The sequence below is a fragment of the Lacerta agilis genome, chromosome 4 (assembly GCF_009819535.1).
Source record: "Lacerta agilis isolate rLacAgi1 chromosome 4, rLacAgi1.pri, whole genome shotgun sequence".
NCBI classification, from domain to species: Eukaryota; Metazoa; Chordata; class Lepidosauria; order Squamata; family Lacertidae; genus Lacerta; species Lacerta agilis.
In genome coordinates, this window is record NC_046315.1 from 23,475,139 (window position 1) to 23,492,053 (window position 16,915).

At 43.6% G+C, this 16,915-nt stretch overlaps 1 protein-coding gene across 1 annotated transcript in view; it reads right to left on the reverse strand.

The window, feature by feature from the left end:
- The window catches only part of ATP8A2 (ATPase phospholipid transporting 8A2), a 318,542-nt gene that overhangs the window by 201,156 nt on the left and 100,471 nt on the right, over positions 1-16,915 (reverse strand). The gene's annotated exons all lie outside the window — the stretch shown is intronic.

A 16,915-nucleotide genomic window follows, 5' to 3' on the forward strand; every position in this document is an offset into this window, starting at 1 on the left:
CCAGGCCTCTCCATTTGGCCCAGGAACTCTCTACAGGTCACAACCCTTCTCCCTAGTCCATACCCCTTTACTGGCCCTCTTTATTTTATTTTTTGCACTGGTCCTTTTTTGCAGTTTTACCCCTGCACACACTTCCCAGTGAGACTTTAAATGCCCCAGGACTAATGCTGACTTAAAGGATTAGCAAGATTTCCAGCTAAGGATCTAGTATGCCTAATGCACAACAGTTGGTTGAACAGTCCTATAGGAATACACACAATCCCTTGGGGAAAATAAAATCAAGTTTACACGACAGAAACTGAGCATGAACTTGATTCCCCGACCCTCCTGCTACAGTGAGGTGGGGAAAGTATTTGATCCCCTGCTAAATTTGCCCGTTTGCCCTCTGACAAAGAAATAACCAGTCCATAATTTTAATGGTAGGTTTATTGTAGCTGTGAGAGACAGAATAACAACAGGAAAACCCCCAGAAACCCCGAAGACAAAAGTCAGAGATTGATGTGCATTATAATGAGTGAAATAAGTATTTGATCCCCTATCAACCAGCCAGATGTCAGGGTACCTGGTATCTTCATTGTATGTAACGAGCTGAGATTAGAAGCACCGCTGTAAGAGAGAGGTTTTACCTGTAATCCCAGCTCGTTACAGTACCTGTACAAAAGACACCTTGCGACAGAAGCAATCAATCCAGCAGATTCCAAAGTAGCCACCATGACCAAGACCAAAGAGCTGTCCAAGGATGTCAGGGACAAGATTGTAAACCTGCACAAGGCTGGACTGGGCTACAAGACTATTGCCAAGCAGCTTGGTGAGAAGGTGACAACATTTGGTGCAATAATTCTCAAATGGAACAAACACGAAATAACTGTCAACCTCCCTCGGTCTGGGGCTCCATGCAAGATCTCATCTCGTGGAGTTGCAATGATCATGAGAAAGGTGATGAAGCAGCCCAGAACTACACGGGGGGGACTTGTCAATGATCTCAGGGCAGCTGGGACCATAGTCACCATGAAAACAGTTGGTAGCACACTACACCATGAAGGACTAAGATCTTGCAGAGGCCGCAAGGTCCCCTTGCTCAAGACAGCACATGTACAGGCCTGTCTGCAGTTTGCCAATGAACATCTCAATGACCCAGAGGAGAACTGGGTGAAAGTGTTGTGGTCAGATGAGACCAAAATCGAGCTCTTTGGCATCAACTCAACTTACCATGTTTGGAGGAGGAGGAATGCTGCCTATGACCCCAAGAATACCATCCCCACCATCAAACATGGAGGGGGGACATATTATGCTTTGGGGGTGTTTTTCTGCTAAGGGGACAGGGCACCTTCACCGCATCGAAGGGACGATGGATGGGACCATGTATCGTCAAATCTTGGGTGAGCACCTCCTTTCCTCAGCCAGGGCATTGAAAATGGGTCAAGGATGGGTATTCCAGCATAATAATGACCCAAAACACACGGCCAAGGCAACAAAGGAGTGGCTCAAGAAGAAGCACATTAAGGTCCTGGAGTGGCCTAGCCAGTCTCCAGACCTTAATCCCATCGAAAATCTGTGGAGGGAGCTGAAGGTTCGAGTAGTTACACATCAGCCTCGAGAGGATCTGCAAAGAGGAGAGGGAGAAAATACTTCCTGAGATGTGTGCAAACGTGGTGGCCACCTACAAGAAACGCCTGACCTCTGTAATTGCCAACAAGGGTATTGCCACCAAGTACTAAGTCATCTTTTGCAAAGGGATCAAATACTTATTTCACTCATTATAATGCACATCAGTCTCTGACTTTTGTCTTCTGGGTTTCTGGGGTTTTTCCTGTTGTTATTCTGTCTCTCACAGCTACAATAAGCCTACCATTAAAATTATGGACTGGTCATTTCTTCGTCAGGGGGCAAACGGGCAAATTTAGCAGGGGATCAAATACTTCCCCCCCCCTCACTGTATTAGGATGGAAGTAAACAGTAGTAAAGACTTTGCCTTCCCGCCCCCGCCCCCCCCCAAAAGAGGTTAACTGGCAACCCACTATGTAGTTATTAGTTCAATGTTAACAAAGGGGTGTCTATGTTTAAGAAAGCTCCCAAAGCGTGAGCCAGTTAATCTGTTTCCAGCATGTTTATTTTCATCCTCAGGACACAGCTGGGTAAGACGTAGTGTTTTGTCCAGTCGGCTACTGAAAGCTGCTGGAAGTGCTCCTTTAGAAGAGTTTTCAGGTGTTTTCTGCCATACTGAGGAAAGCATTTAGGCTAACTAAAAGCATGCTGCCTTGCTTGCCGTCAGGTTTCAAACTCATTTCTGCAAGGTCAACAGGGTTCTTGAACTACAACTGACAGAGCCCGCCCCCTTTCACAACAAAGGGACTTCCTCATCACAGGGTTTGCTTCTAGTTATCAACTCTGTACCTTACATGCTAATCAGCAGTCCCAGAGCAAGCACTTACAGACACAATATGACCAAACAAAACCCCACAACCACATCTAAAACAACAAAAGTAATAACAACACAGTGGAACAGCAAAATAATAATAATAATAAAAACAGCAGCTGTAAAAGGACTTAAGTTAACTATTTTAAATGCTTGGGGAAATAAGTAGGTGCAAGGTGAACCTTTCTTAAGAGGAAATTCCATAAAAGGGGTGCCACCAGCAAAAAGGCTCTGTCCCAAATTGCCACCCAGATAGTGGGACCCCAGTACCTTGAGGATTGCCTGTCCCCTCATGAACCAACGTAGATCCTGGAATTGTCCTCTGTGGCCCTTCATTCCATGAGCGGTACGGAAGTTGGCAACACAAGCAGAGGACTTCTCAGTGGCGGCTCCTCACTTGTGAGATGCTGACCTCAGGGAAGTTCACCTGCTTTATCACCAGGCCTTTTTTAGAGGGGCAAGATCTGCAAGACCTGTTTTATTTGTATACATGTGGGTTTGTTTGTTTTTTAAGATTTCTATTGATTGTGTTTATTGAAATTTGTTTTGAGTATCTGTATTGTGTCTGTAAGCTGCTTTGAATTAAGTGATAGGTGATAGATAGATAGATAGATAGATAGATAGATAAAATTAAATTAAAGGGGAAGAAAAGCCACGAAGTAACTGACCTCATGAGGCAGGGAGAGAAACAGCAGCATGGTAAACTGGAACTGCAGAGGTCAATGCTAATGTGGGACCAAACCCACCAACTGGGGTAATTTTGTTTAATTCAAGGGGCTGTGTGTGTGTGTGTGTGTGTGTGTGTGTGGATCTGCAGTATCCTTCAGCCCGTGAAGGAATTGTTAGTGCAAAGGGACACAGCAGCTGGGGAAGGATTTAAGGATATGCACTGTTGACTTCTTCAGTGCTTTTGCTGAGCAAACAAACTCTCCCTGTTTAACCACAAGTAATTAGCAACGGTCCTTGAGATACCATTTGCTGCTTATGGTTCACTAGCTAAGTCTTAGGGGAATGGAACTAGTTTGCTGCTATTGCAAGAATCCCAATCCAGAAAAAAAGGAGGGCATGTCCCGAGGAAGGATTAGCTATTGTGCCTATTTCCCGAATTCTAGTAAATAAATGTATAAGAATTTGCGGTGATTCTGTGCCAGCCATGCAAGCACATTTCCCCCTCTGAGGACTAGAGAAAGCGCAATGTTAAAAAATAAATAACAATGGCCAGACCCTAAGCATTTCCACTCTTTTAGAATACAAGTTTTTCGTCTTCCTAGTAGGACCCCTGCGCTTTTAGAAGCAGCCAGAAAGAATGAAATGTAGCAGGTGAAGTTGGTCACAGTTCCAAAATCCAGTGAAATTACTTTCCTGCTCACCAACCTTCTGCAGCCCCATCCAAGAAGCTATGTTTGATTCTACACAACGCAAGGAGGAGGCTATTATCCATCAATTCAGCAAGAGGTTGCCTAGGATGGAATTCGTCTAGAAAGGCAGCCTACAATTTAAATAATATATAAGATGAATTCTAAGACATGAATAGTGTTTCCAAATAATTTAAGCTGCTAGAGAACCACTTAGAGCACAGGTGTACTTGTGGAAAATGTGGTGATCATGTATGACAGCAACAAAAGGCAGCATCTTCTATTTCCTACTTAAAGAGTTGTTCAAAAACTTACCATGTAATGGTTCTTCTGCCGTAGGAATCGTCACAATTATGAAGCATGTAATGCAATGGACTCGTAACATGAGTGCATTTAACTTGCGCAATCACAGCTTTATGCGCTGGGTGGCCGGCCAGCTGAAATTGCACAAAACGCAAGCAAGGCAGAGAGCTTAAGCTCTTTCTGTGTCAGGTCTTCCTGCAGTGGAAAGAGCTTTCCAATGAGAGCTCTTGGGGAGCTTGCACAAGAGCCTCCCAGAGCCTGGAAAACAAGTTGGGAAGCTTAAAAGCTCTCCATCTTGGGGGGCGGGGCGGCGCAAAGCCCACTGAGCGTGCCAGCTTCAGAAAGGTAGGAATGGTCATGCAGGGCTGGTTCCAGGCTTGTTCTGGTTATGCACAATTTTTGGCTTTAGGCGCAATCCCTTGGAACATAACCCCCCACACAAGTTGCGAGTCGACTGTACATGGGAATGGCTTCACAACCAGCCTGCGTGCCATATGCATAAGATAGAGATGGTGTGTTAGCTTCAACATGATTGAGAGCCACTGCAGCATAATGGTTAGAGTGCTGTACTAGCACTTGGGAAACTGAGGTTTGAATGCCCACTCAGCCAGGAAGCTCACTGGGTGACCTTGGGTCAGTCACCATCCTTTAGCCTAACCTATCTCACAGAGTTGCTGTGAGGATGAAATGAGGAAGAGGAGAATGATAATTTTATTATTTATATGCCACCCATCTGACTGGGTTGCCCCCAGCCACTCTGAGAGTTTCTAAAATATTAAAAACACAATAAAGCATCAACCATTAAATACTTCCATGTATACCACCTTGAGATCCTTGGAAGAGAAAGGCAGTATGTAAATGTAATAAAGTAATAAAATAACGAAGAATAACTATCCAGGTATAGTCATTGGCAAGACTGGAAAACATAGCAGAGGGTGGATTTATCTGAAACTGTGAGGTTGGTTGCTTCCTGTTTCTACTAACTACAGAATGGTTAAAAACAGAACAGTTTCTACCTGCAGCAGCGTGTTAAACTTAGCAGCGAATGAAACCTTTTTACTGGAGCATAGTAAGCATAATAGTTAGTCTCGCCCTACACAAGGTACAACTCCAGCCTAAAACCATGCTGGAGTTAACTATGTTAATTTTCTAATTCACTATTTCCAAGAGATTACGAGCCTAGCCACAAAGCTCCTGGCAATCATTAAGACATTGTTCACACGAAAGTCTGTTTACAGAAAAACAAACTTTCTGGCTCTGGTGACCTGTATAAATTTCATTCCATTCTCCAGAGTACTTCATGTTGATGAACAGTAGGGCACTTGTTATAAATCTTGGGAGTGCAGAGCATAATTTGTTGACAGGCAGAGAATTAGAATATTCTGAAGCAGAGCTCATGTGTGGTCTGCACTCGGAACCACATCCTGCAGTTTTGGAAGAAACCTTGTGATGGTTTGTTTGTATTTTATCACTTTCCAAAGCCCTTCAGAAAAGGCTCCATCTAATAAGTACAACTCAGCAACTGAATGGAAAAAAAAATCCCTGACAGGTTGACATTCCATAGAACCAGAATTCAGGCCATTAAAAAGAAAAATGAAAAACCTTGCAGGATTTACTATAGAAGAGAATACTATACAGTATGCAGTTCTTAGGGTGTCCAAACAGAGGCACTGTGGCTTGCAGCTGCAAAACCAGTGACTACACTCCCTTCCCACCTCCCTCCCAATACCACTCCAGAATTATGGGATGTAAGGTGAGTGACAACTGCACCTCAAGGGGGAAGAAACAAACGGAAGCGGATTCCAACCTCTGACTTTTAAAGAAATCCACCAGGTTTAGCTGTCAACTGTCACTCCCATCTACGTGCTGGGAAGTTGCACATGTTGAATTTTTGCCTGTCGTGGAGCTTTGAAAAGACACCTAGCCTTTATCAGAAAGAGTTGGTGAACCTAGGGCAAGATGCAGCCAGTGAGATGCTTTGAAATCCTACTGGGTTCAATAAGAGAATGTGAGCACACATTTCTTCCTCTCCCACTGAAAAAGGGCGGGCTTTGAGAGTGCTCAACTTTGGCTGAATTGGGCTCTATGTCAGTATAGTTGCCCTGCCCATGCTTGCTGCTTCAGAGAAGAATAAGAAGAGATCTTGGAGCGGACTGGCATACGAAAACGTCCACACATTTAATCAATCAATCAATCAATCTTGGATTGAAACATATCCATGCAAGAGCCTATAAAAACACATCTTTGTAACAGCTGGTAGGTTGTCCCCCTCCCATTTTCCTTTCATTTGACTACTGCATCTCATAAAATCTGATGACTACATAACATTTCCAGAGAAAACAGTTATGCTTTAGAAAAAAGTTGGACACCTTTCATATGCAAATTGCTCTGTTATGCATTCCCAGCATTCTTGCAGTTCCGAGGGTTCAGCTAGCCTCTTATGAAAAACTGAGCAATTCAAGGGCAGGGGAGATCTATATACAATCTCAGGTAGGGACAGGCAAATATGGACATTTCCGTTTCTCATTTTTCCCATCTTCACTTCTCCACATTTCCGCAGAAGTTGCCGATGTCCTCATGGAAAGTCATCAGTGAATCTCTTTAAATATAGCCGTGCAATTTCCATTAAGATACATGTTTCTGCAAAGCAATTTTCCCTAATAAAATGCTATTTAATTTTTATTTTCAGTGATATGGGAATTTTTAGACATACTTCACCCTAGAATGTGCACTTTTGTACATATTACTTGACTGGAGAAAGTCAAAATTTGGAGAACTACAATGTAAAAGGATGGCTGTATTTCAGGTCATGCATTGTTTGGGCAAGTACAAGTGAGGTAGGTTTGCCTTTAAATTAGAACTGAATTTCTCCTCCATCCCTAGTCGTAGGCAGCGGTGCTTGGCGAGGTGAAGGGCAGGGCTGCTAACTGCAGATGGGGCTAGGGGTACATGGAACCAGAGGCCACAAAAGGCAGAGCACATTTCATGCAGAGACACACTTGACACATTCTGGCAGGGGACGCATTGGGGGTGTGGAGTGCAAGCCTGGAGGATGGGTGGGGCAGAAACAGAGGGCCTGAGCAATGGGGAGGGAGAGCTCTTCTGGGCTGCGCTGCAAGAAAAGAAGTACTTTCCTCTCAATGCAGCGCAGAAACCAAATGATCTCGTGATGGTTTCATGGCTCTGCTTTAAACAAAAGCAACACAGCCTGCCCGCCCCTTCAGCCACTTCCTACTCAAGTCTCCCAAGTGGGGAGTTGGCTAGGCGCCTCCCTGCAGTGCATGCGATTGGCTGAAAACACCCTGAATGGACTCAGGTTGGTCCGCAGGAATACAGTGGTACCTCTGGTTAGGAACTTAATTCGTTCCAGAGGTCCGTTCTTAACCTGAAACTGTTCTTAACCTGAAGCACCACTTTAGCTAATGGAGCCTCCCACTGCTGCCATGCTGCCACCACACGATTTCTGTTCTCATTCTGAGGTAAAGTTCTTAACCCGAGGTACTACTTCCGGGTTAGCGGAGTCTGTAACCCGAAGCGTTTGTAACCTGAGGTGTTTGTAACCCGACGTACCACTGTATTTCGAAGTACTTGCAGTGCATTCCTTGTGGGTGTCAGGTCTGAAACAAACCGCTTTGTGCGGACTGCAGCAAATAATTGTGTCCTGATTGGAAGCACTGAGCTGGTCTCAAGGAAAGAAGTATATTTGGAGAGAGAAGCTTAGCCAACTCCTTCAAGCATAGAAAGAAACATGGGGTGCCATATTGACTACTGTGACTTGCTGCGAGCCAATATTACTTGTGGTTTGGCCAGGCTCAGTCTAAATACTAGGAAGCTAGACTCCTGCCTCTGCCAAGGGAACAGAACAATATTTAGCCAGGAATAAATTCTATTTATTAGTTAATGTAATCAAATGCCATGACATATTTATATTTAAATAAGGATTATATTTAGGAAGGGGGGAGGGCGGGAATGTCCCATGCATCTGACAAAAGGTTTTTTCCCCCTTGACATCTTATTTAATTCATTCAAGATTTTATCAACGTGTACACTAACCAAGACATTACTTAGTATTCCACTCAATGTGATGTCTTTGCCATTTTATTTTTAGAGATTAGAAAAACAAATTGGCTGAATGATACACTAGTCCATTCACATCTTACTCTCTGCTATAAGGAGAAGACTAGGCTGATTCACGGACACTTAGACTTCAATCTTCAAGCTTTTGGGAAAGTGCTATTCACCTCCATAGTTCTTACACCAGCGTAACCAAATAATGGATGCCCATTTGTATGGGCACTTGGGCAACCACAAAGGCCTTCCCTGGAGCTGGAAATGTCCTGACTCCCCAGCCCCTGTCCCTCCTGAAATTAGGCTGGAAAGCAGCCTTCTAGCCAACAGAAGTCATTTTGGGGTGTAACTTCACAATGCAATTATGCTGGAAAAGGCCTTCTATTGGCAGAGGCCCTGCTGACGGTCCCATCTATAACTACAGCTCACACCACACTTTTAGCAAGGCTTTATAGTTTATGGCTCCCCGATTGAAAAAGACCCTTTCACTGAAGATATGTCCGCCCCCCTTGTTGATACATGTCCATCGATGACTCAAGGCACATCAGTTCCACCTGACATTTAGGAATTTGTAAAGATAGTCAGCTGTCTTTATTTGCTGTTTGATTACTGCCAGGCTCCTCACGACAAGACGTAGTTTCTGGGTTTATTGCAGTATTTTAATGCAGTATTTCTTACCGTGAATGGTACGCAGCCCCGAGAAACTTGGCTGAAGGACAGCTTAAAAATTTAACAAATAATGCAATGAATTTTAAACGACCAGTACTTTGTTCTATTTTGCTTTTGCTGCTCACCCAAACTTTGGGGAGTTGGACAAGGTATAAAATCAAAAGACTAAATATACTGGGACACCAAGTTCTGCATCGTCTTGACTGAACCTCTTTCGTCTTGTCAGTCAACATCGATAATACCGAGCTAGATGGAACTCAGTGTAAGCAGGGGTGAACTCTGGTCTTTCGAATTTCAGCGGCGCCCTGTATAAGGCCAAACTTCCTCCTGCTTCTGTTCTGCTCAATTCACTACATCCTAGTTGTGGTGCCCAGTGGTGCCCCCTAGGCTCAGTGTCCAGTGTGGCGGAACTGGTCACACTGCCCTAAATCTGCCTCTGGTATAAGGCAGTTTCCTGTGCCCCTAGACAGGGCTATGCGTACCCCACACTAAGCAAGGACGGAATTTAGCAGTGGGCTCAAAGTGCACACAGCCCCCATAATGAGTTTGGCAGTGAAGTCATCCCCTTTAAATAATTCAGGCTGCCTGTTCGAACTACAAGAGCGGAAATACCACCAACCGGGACTCAGGGATTCAATTGTGCATTGGACATGCAGATTTCCTATTGCAGAACATTGACTTTGGGGGAAATCCATGGTCTGGTGAGGCCAAAGAGCAGCTCTCCTGGCCCTGCATTTAATACAACAGCTATATAATCAGGGAAATTGGCCAGCGGACCTCATTTCTGGAGCTACTGCATCTGTACTTTTTCTGCCTCAGGCTTCCTTCAGGCCCTAATTAACCTTTGCTCATAAAGCAAGTCTGTATTCCAAAGCTGCTTAATGGCAATATATATAAGGTAGCCAATGATGTAGAAGGAACATAAGACTCCACCCTGCAGAGGCATTGCTGAAACTACATTTATTAGGCTGCAAAATACAACTCAAAATTGTGCTTCCAAATTTCCAGCCACTGTTCTTCCCAGCCAGAGACTCCACAACTTCTGTATATTAAATGCAGCTGTAATTTGATTTAGGGTGCAAGGTTCGGTGTACTGGTTTCTACAGAGCTAACAATGAAGTCAGTTCTACTGAAACCAAGTAGACATATATGACAGTTAAGAGCATTCAAGACCAGGATATTTAGTGCTGGGTTTCCTATTAAAAAATGGGTGATAAGCTACAGCTGATTTTAACTGACTCTTTTACACATGGAAGAGTATAAAACCCCCAGTTTTTCTCACTGTTTTTCTTCCAAAACCAAAATCTCTGGAGTTTTCCTATACAGTGGAACCTCGGGTTGCGGACGTAATCCGTGACGGAGGCACGTCTGCAACCCGCAGCGTTCGTAACCTGCAGCGCTGCGTCTGCGCACGCGCGTGATGTGATTTGGTGCTTCTGTGCATGTGCAAAGCGTGATTTAGCGCTTTGCGCATGCGCAAGCAGCAAAACCCAGAAGTAACCCTTTCTGGTACTTCTGGGTTTCCCGCGGTCCACAACCTGAAAACACATAACCCGAAGCGTTTGTAACCCGAGGTACCACTGTATAATTTTTGTTTAATAGTTAAAGCAATTAAATTCAGTAATCTTATCAACATGGTATTCAAGTATTGCACCCTAATTGCAGGGGGTTGGACTAGATGACTCGTGAGATCCCTTCCAACTCTACAATTCTAAGTCACAAAAGGACCACTGGTAGGAACCTCTCAGAATGGTACCCTATTTAAGCATTCTCCTCCCACAATTTTAAGTAATGTATATAATAGCTCTTAGAAGTGTCAGGACTCCCTAGAGATAATATGGGGTAGAGAAATTCATCCATGGGTCACCTTTATATGTGTGTGCCCTGAATTAATCCATTATTTTAATTTAAAAAACAAAAACAAATTCCTTACGCATCCTTGGTTCAATAAGTTCTACTGCAGAGTGCAGAGCACCTTCAGTAACTTAACTGAATTAACCAAGAAAATGATATAAACAGACATACATATACACACACTTCTCTTATTACCACTCTTCTAATTCCCAGAATATGTAGAAGCAAATACAGTGGGAAGATGCTTCCAGACTGAAGATTTTTAATGCTGCCCACTCATTGTTCTCCCACTATAAGTAGGATAACTTTCCACGCTTACAGGTAGGTAGGCGTGTTTGTCTGCCATAGTTGAAACAAAATTTTAAAAAAATCCTTCCAGTAGCACCTAAGAGACCAACTAAGTTTGTTATTGGTATGAGCTTTCATGTGCATGTATGCATGCATGTATCTGAAGAAGTGTTCATGCACATGAAAGCTCATACCAATAACAAACTTAGTTGGTCTCTAAGGTGCTACTGGAAGGAATTTTTTTATTTTGTTTCCACGCTTAGGCATATACAACCCCCTATCTTCCACCATCTCAATAATGCTCACTTACTTTTTACCTGAGAAAAAATGTGGCAATTCCACATTTAAACATCCAGTGTACAAGTACCTAAAAATCATGCAAGCTTGCTCTACTGGCAAAATGAGATAAGAGGTGACATTTTACATCAATGATGACCTCTGACGTCAGTCACTCAGGGGTGGGGAGCCTTTGACCCTCCGGAAGGGAGATGGGAGTCCAACAACAACTGGAGGGGCACAGGTTCCTCAACCCTAATTTATCTGCACATTTGATTAAAAATAAAAACGTATTTCAAAAGATACTCTGAAATTTTCAAGTTCCAGTCCTAGGCAAGCAAACAGTGGGATTCACCTAATCAGTCCCATTGGCGAAAACCCTGTGCAAGGAATTCCACTTGTGCAATGGGGCTTTCCCCCTTCTCTCCTCCCCATGTACCCCATGAAATTGACTTTGAGAGTGGTCGGGAGTACCGCTGGGGGAGGGACAGGAGAGATTCTTACAGCTGTCCAGCCAAAATGCTTGCTTTATTAGAACAACTGTCTTGGGTATTCTTCCCAAAGGCTACAGTCCTTAGAGCAGTTATTCCAGAGTAGCCCAGTCAAGACCAACAGTTATATTTTGGAGTAACTGGTTCAAGAGCCCCACATTACATACATTGGCTCAAAGCTGTTCCCATTTTTCTCCTCTGTAGAACGCACAACAAAAAAACAAATAAGACAGAAATGGGATGGGGTAGGATTCGGCCCCCTGTCAGTTTACAGGATAAGTCTGCCTTTCCGATATGTTTTTATTAAAGTTTATCTAATAAACCTGATCTCTGCATCAATGATTGAAAAATAATTTTAATAAGATAAAAACCACAAACCAACCAATATCAAATAGCTGCCTTGAAATTAAACTACTTAAGTAATTTCCCCAAAGGCCAAAAGAACTAGGTTTAATATTTACTGAACCTATTAGTTCTCTCCGCTCAGTTAATGCCACACTCTGTCTACCAAGTCATGACCACATGGGCCTATGGAACTTGATAATATTAGCATCTTTACATATCTCAAATATCACAGATATGGCCATCAAATTCTAATTAGGAAAACAGTTTCTCTTTTTACATTCTTTCTCACCAGTTTCTACAAGAGATTAAGAAAATTTCCCCAAAGACAGCCCGGAATAGCAAGCGAAAAAGTATTCTCATTTTAAATAACTTTTTTTTTTTTTTGCATTTAATGATGTAGCACAGAATACAGAATACAGACACCCAAACGGCACAGGGTTCTGAACTGCATAGGATATCCCCTTGCATTAATGCTGTCAGGTTGCTTGAGTGAGCAGGACCAGCCTCACTGCCAAAGTTCTGCTCTTTAAGTAGCAAAAACACAATGAATGTGTTGGGAGCTAACAACGCTCGCTTAATATATGTACGCCATGAAAAAAAATCAATCAACACAGAGTCTTTGTTTCCCGGCAGATTTTATAAAACGCATGAGTTCTTCATGCGTTGAGTGGCGGCGGCGGGGGGGGGGGGCAGGGGGAGAGATTGTTAAACCCTCGAAAACAGGTGCTGTGCCTGTAATTCATTCAGTGGGTACTCTCTTACCATAAAGGCAAACAACAGATATTACAGCAGGCATACTGTGCTGTGTTTTTCAAAACTCTTCGTTGTTGTTGTTGTTGTTGTTGTTGTTTTTAAAAAGCCTTTCGTTCATCCAGCTCTTGTTGAAAGACAAACTTTTTTAAATTGCTCCTGACTTGAAATTGTGAGCCTCTGGACTATTTTGTGCATTATACCTGGTGCAGCATATCCAACCACCAGCCCACTGCAGGTCACTGAAACATGGGCCACGTTTGCCCATAACGCTAAGCCAAACCATGGTTTAGCAGGAATCCAGTATGACAGTATGACAGGAATCCAGTATGACAGAGTTCAGTATGACAGGTAAACCAATTTTTGGTTTAGCGTGTCATTAAAATCCGGCATTGTGGTTAACCTTGATCACCATTAACCATGAACTGTAGGTAAGGTTTGTTTCTGTCTACATTGTGGTTAAGGAGAATTCAGTCACTATTTCTGATCTGGATAACTTGCTGGCATCCGTCTGCCTCAAGAGACAAGGGAGGAGTGTGCCTTTGGAGATGAAGCCAAACTGCTGGCAAGTTACGGAGCCTGCTGTGGCTGTAGAGACCAATACAGGAGAGATATGTTTTGCTGCAGCCAAGGCTGTTGTGGTGCTGCAGATGCACCATGGTGTTTCTTCTCTCTGTGCTCCTCCCAGCAGTCATTCCTCCTCTGGTCACTGCTATGGATACACAACCTGACTGTCTGTCTCCAGGCACTGTGGTCATCTGCAAGGGATTCCCACATGACGAGGTTGATGTTGTCAGCCTTCATGTCACATTTGCAGACATCTTTGTAACGCAGTTGGTCTGACAATGGGACAACACACTGGGCCAAACCTTGGTTTAGCTGTGCACCATACTGAGCTAAAAAGACCGGGAAGGAACAAAGCAGCTGGGAGGCAGCACATTCACATGGTCCCAGCAGGCTATAGTTTGGCTTACCGTAACATGTGAATACTTTGTACCTTGAAAATGAAGGATTTCCTGGTAATGAACCACACAACACTCATTCATGCAACGAGGAGTGAGGTGCCTACATGGCTTACAACTAAAGAACTTTACCAAAGGCATTCTGTGTAAATGCAGTAGATAGGGATGGGGGACCCATGGCCCTCCAGATCCCATCTGTTCCAGTCTACATGGCAAAAGTTGGGGATGACGGAGAATGCAGGCCAAGAACAAATTAGAGGGCCACAGGTCCCCTATCCTTGCTGTAGATCAGGGGTCGGCAACCTAAGGCCCATGGGCCGCAAGTGGCCCATGAGGGTCATTTAACTGGCCCATGGGTCGCCCCCGAACTGAGCCGCCCACTCAGTGAGTCCCCTTGCACTGCGCTAAACTGGCGCAGCGCAGCATGGGGACTCGCTTTTACGGCGCTGGGAATCGCGTAGGCGCAGACGTCGGAAATTGTGGCCACACGCGCAATTCGGCCCACGGAGGGATCTCCACTGGAGTGAACTGGCCCAGGCAAGGTAAACCTTGCCAACCCCTGCTGTATATCATTGATAGGGTGGTAGGACCCTAGCACTAATAGTAAGTGCCAGCACAGATTCTAAGTCTATGACTGGCACGAAGGCAGTGACCTGTGCTGCTGCTTCTACATTGCTTTGGGTACAGGTGTGACAAGGCTGCAGATCCCTCACATGCTCCACCTCCCTTTCATGATGTCCCACAAGTCCACCTACTGGGTCTTGCGCTACATGACATAACACAGTCTTGGGAGAGCACTGCATCAGCCCTCGCTTTCTTCACATCCACAACAGCTTCCATCAGAGCCTAAAGTTGTATTGCAGCCACCCACTTCTTTCCATCTAGAGGAAGAGAGAGCTTCCTCAGATATTCCAGCATAGTCGCTCCTCTCTCACAAAGTGAAACCAACCTGTACAAAAGCCCCAATTAATCTAGTAAGGGCAAGCCTTCACGGATATAAAGATCACATGCATTTCTTCAGCACGGGAAAGAAATAAGGTCAGTGTTTATTTTCTCAGACATCGCCATAAATTAACCTGTCCTGGCGTATCAGATTTCTCACAGAAGCGTGAGCGCTTAGATCTCTAATGGAATTTATACAATGCCAACTATTCATTTCTGTTTATTTTCCACGATTGGTTTAGTAATTCAGCTCCCAGCAAAGGCTGGAAGTGATATTCCTCCTGGATCTGTTTTATTCAGGAATAAACATATATGGCATTAGGCGAGTAATGCTACTGGGTAGAAATATTTTCATTTTTTTTTTTTTTGCTATATTTGATCAACAAATCCAAGCTAAAGCAAACAAAGTTGGAAGATGAATCATAGCAATGACTTTGTCTCTGTATTTATTTCCCCTTTATTCAGTTTTGCAGTGATTCCCCACTATGGAAAACCTCCCGCCCCATTTTTTTAAGAGAGAGAGAGAGAGAGAGAGAGAGAGAGAGAATGAGAACAAACTTTTGAACTGCTATGGGCTTTTTGGTCTAACTTAGGCCTAGGCACTATGTCCGTTTCCCCATTTATCATCACAAACTGATTCAATGGCTTGCTGATGCTGAAGGTTATACTGCCATCTTGCAACAGAATCATACCAAACACTTTAGAACAAAAATAAGAGTGGCGGCAGCTGAGTAAGACATGCAAATACTTGCTTCCACACACACATATATATCCACCCATAGCTCACAGCTAAAAATCCATTTATTTCGCTTCGTGAAATAAAATGGTAACTCAATAATACTCAAATTACCCAGTTCACTGTATACTTAAACTTAGAGGCCCAATTAGCCAGCAGCTGGAATTCAATCACCCTGCTTTTGCCTGCAATTTTAGACAATGATTTCAAGAGTGGAAAGGGTTTTTTTTTTTAATAATAATAATAATAATGTGGAGAGTTGTATATTTAATTTCACATTTGCACTGCTGACTGCTGTACACATTATTGACTATCTAATTAACACTCTGAAAGTCTGCATTTGTTCTTCCAACAGAACTGGAGAGAGAGAGAAGAGGCTTCCACCCATTTAACCACACTACTCGCATTTCATCTGATTACTGGATACAGTTGTGCAACTTACTCATTAACCTGATGCCTCCGAGTCTCTGTATGATTAAGGAAAAACTAGAAATCTTCAAGCAATAAAAACTGACAGCGAAGTTGACCCCCAAATGTATTCTCTCTCCCAATTTTCCTAATTAGCCTCGTTTCCTTAGTCCCACTACTCTCTCTAATAATGGATCTCTGCTCAGCCTGGCTGGTGATTAAGATAACTACGCTCGGCCCCAGATGTTACAAGAACAGCCTAGCTGTCTCCCTCAGGACGAGAGCCCAGTTTGCAGAAATGCTGAGCCTTAAAACCCGTTTCCTGCCGCCTGCCCACCCGCCCCCCTCAGGTATTTATCCTGCCACTTTTTTTCCCCAGGCCACTGTCTTTGCATATTAAAATTATGGCACAGATTATAGAAAGGATGGAGGAAGAGGAATCCCTCCCCCATTTGTCTCTTCTGTGCAGAACACATGATATCAGCATTAATGTGTTACTTGATATATAACAAGTTGTTAAGCTGGTAAGTAACTTGGGTTTGTGAGGCTGGAAAAGAAAAGAAGGCTGAAAGGGGAGTGGAGGAGGAGGCAGAGAAACTTGACTAATTTCACAAACCACAAATAATGAATAACATAAATCAAAGCTTCCCCACTCCCTTAACGCCCCCCCATTCAGAAAAGTTGATTGCATGAGCAAGAATAGGCTATGGGCAAACAACCAGAATTTAATCACAGGGCAACCAAGCGTCTTACTCAATTTTATATATATATATATATATATATATATATATATATATATATATATATATATACACACACACACACACACACACACACACTCACACACACACAGTAGATCTTCAGGCAGACAGCCTGGAATGAGGATCCCTGCTCCTTCCTCAAGCTCCTTCCCAAGGCCACCACCCTGCACTTTGAGCTCCTTAAAAAGTGGCAGAGACACGTAACAAGCAAATAAAAGATTACTCTAACCGTAAAAGAATGCAATGGAACTTCCCAAATCTGAGCGATGGGACACAGAGACCAGCAAGTCA